Raw genomic sequence first — 3,385 nt, forward strand, 5'->3', positions numbered from 1 at the left:
CTTTCCCTGAGTCTGACAGTTGTTGTGGTTCCCGCGGTGGCCCACTATCGCTGCTATGGGCGACTGTCTGGCAAAAAGGACAAAAAGGGAGCAGGAAGTAAAGTCAGTTCAGATCTAATCACAATTACCACAAACAAAGTCAACCCACATACTCAGATTGTCATAGGCAATATAGTTGTATTTGTGCTGAAAATACTCTAGAATACTAGGTGATTTTTAAGACACAAGATTTTTTAAGACAGTTACTGTCTAATGTTCTTAACGTTCCTTTTTTTCTTCTTATATTACATCTTTTACGGTGAGAACAATACTTCTCAGTCCAGTTTTTACACATTTGTGAACAGATCAATTATTGTTCACTGCTTTTCGTCATACAAAAGCATAAAAATCAAAGAAAACAGCCTTTCATTTATGGCTAAACCGTCTAATTAATAATAGTAATAATGTTGATGGCATGTTTGGTGTTTTATATCTTTTTTTTGTTTGTTTTCATATGCAAGCAGAATTAGGATTATATTCCATAGAACAGTTTGTAAAACTCTCTCTCATTCTTCATTCTTCATCATCTGTGCAGACAGTAAAGACTTTGTCTCCTTGAACATTGCAGAATGTTGAAACCATTCTGTACTAAACCCTCAGTGACCTGTCATTACACATAAATAATAGGTAAGGATATGTCATTTATGCAACGACTATATGGAATCTACTGTATAAGTAGCACAGAACATACATTTGTAAAATGAGCTGGTTTTACAGTCAGTGTAAGCCTGTGGCAGGTGACATGGACAAACACTCGGCCCAAGTTAAAGCAGAGAGGCAGTAATTACTTCAACTGACACACACACACACACACTCTGTTCAGGCACATAAGACAGTAAGTCTGTAAATAGAATTTATAGTTAGTTACCAAAGTGTGTTAAACCAAAGTGTGTTAAACCATAATCTGTTATCTAAGTGTGTTAAATAATGGTCTGCTTGACAGGAGTAGGTACTCCTAAAAGGTTTTTTACAATGTAGGTACATAAAGGATGAGGTCTGTTTCTCATCAAGTATGGGAATCGGATGAACTTTGCCCTGGGAGTAAAACTTAAAGAAAAAAACAACTGCCCAGTACTTGTGACACTTTCTCAATAAAAGGAGCGGCAGTCCTCATACACTTTGGGACTTAGGTGAGCCAGCTCTGCGAAGCTGTTGGTCTCTCTGCTCCCCCTCGCAGCGAGTAAAAAGTACAATGTTGTCAGGTGTGGTTCTTTTCAGGTCTGCGGCAGTTAGATGACAATAGTCACATCAACCTAAAATCCACAGGCACAATTTTGGATATTTAACTTTTTTAACTATATTGAACTGCCACTTCGTTACGATGGATTTTATAGCAAAGACATCAAATTGCGTAGAGGACTAAGCACCAGGGTGCTGCTATAACTTATTGAATTTCCTGCCTGCAATTACATCAGCAAACGGCTCCTCTATTTACCTGTGTAGACAACTCCATTTATTTCTATTGACATGTCGATGCTGCTAATGCCATTGGTAGACAGGTTCAACGCGGTCTCTTGTCTATCATCTGTCAAGAGAGGAGGCAGAGAAGGAGAGAGGGGAAAAACTCAATATGAGCAATTAGAAAGGGAACAGAAGAAGCAAGAAGAGTATTGGTGATAATTCAGAGAGTGCCAGGATAAGTTCCTGTATTCCTCTTTAAGCTGTATTAAAGAGTTCTGGGGGAGAGGGAACTGTCAAAAGTTGTTACAGACATTTGTACATGTGGGTTATGGATGAATCTCTATCTCCACACACAGTTGGAGAACTTGACAAAGAAATGTGACAGGCTGTAAAATATCAAAAAATTAAAAATAAAACAACAACTGTACAACAGAGTCACTGCGATATCAAACTACCTGCAAACACACATTTATCCATCTGAGCGCATCTGGGTGGCAACAAATAATAGTGTTTGGATGTAATCTTTAAATGACAGTGTTTATAAGTGAGAGCCAGCGTCAGACGGCCAGCGTGGGAATTAACCTGGGAAAGATTCTCACTCATTTCTCCATCACGTATCAAGTGCAAGGCCTACTATTATGACTAATACGAGCGAGGCAGCCATGCAGACAGAAATGATATCACACTTGAGCAGATAGGCCCCTTATTCTTCCTTTAGCCTCTATCATTAAGTCATATGTGACTTATGACTTGTCATGAGCGGCTCTGGCTGCAGCCGAAGCCCAGCCAGATGGGCAGCTTCTGACTGTGCCGGTGGTGAGGAGCTATTTCTTCATCACATCTGTGTGGAGCTCAGCTTCAAATTACACATGTTCTGTGATGGACTATGTGCACATTAGTGGTTCAGGCGTGCACGGCCGGATCTGAGACTGGACAGTATTTGTGTTTTTCTGCAATTAGTGGGGAAACGCCACGTTACTACAGCCACAGAAAATGCACTTTCAAAACACTATTTAAAGGCAAAGTTTAAGAAACTTTAGAAAGAAAAATGTCAAATAACAGGTAAGCCATCAACGTGCATTTTCTTGTAATGTCACCTTTTAGCATTACTTTCTGTTTATTTTTATTTAAAGCAATATACTCTTTTAGTATTTTTTTGTTATTTTATCTGATGTCATATATATGACATATATAGCTATCTATATTTCTTAATTTTTTTAGGTTGTTTTTGTGAGGACCAGGTCAACAGGGGGCAACAGACCACTTGTAGCACTCAAGAGATGAAAAGCTAATGGCCTTGAGCAGTGCTCCCCCCGCCCCCCCAAAACCACACATTCTGGTGCATTTTTCCCATTGTGACACATTTTCTGCCCCCTGAAATGGCTCAGTTCCCACTAGGGAGGACCCATCCCCCACTTTAAGAATCTGTCGCCTTCTAGAGAGGCTAGGGAAAACTCCTGCTGCAATTTAGTTGTCAGATACAATGCAACACATAATATAATTTGATACTATTTAAAGTGAAGTAATAGCTGTTTTCATATTTGTGGTTTATAATACCATAATGGGGCGAATTTGTGTTTAACTCTACACTATATTTTAACAGTCATGTTATCAATATCTAATTATTTTTAAGCTGCATCATAATATGTTGATTTAGTAGAAACTCTTTAGTGAAACAATGCCGACAGCTAAAGAAAACTGATCTGAAATATCCGCGCTGTAGCCTCCGCTCGAAAATGAAGTACTTTGTAGTAAATGATGCCCTGTGTGGTGTTTCATACTGAGGACTGAGATAGATTGTCTAACCTCTGTTGTTGATTTTGATATTCAGGGGCAGCTGGGTGGCCATGGCCAACAGGTTCTGTTGCAGCGCGTGCTGCATGATCCTCTGCTGCTCCTCTGCCACCATCATCATCTTCTTCTCAGGCGGTTCACCGCTTTCCAG

Source organism: Cynoglossus semilaevis, chromosome W (assembly GCF_000523025.1).
Source record: "Cynoglossus semilaevis isolate Cse_v1.0 chromosome W, Cse_v1.0, whole genome shotgun sequence".
Taxonomy (NCBI): Eukaryota; Metazoa; Chordata; class Actinopteri; order Pleuronectiformes; family Cynoglossidae; genus Cynoglossus; species Cynoglossus semilaevis.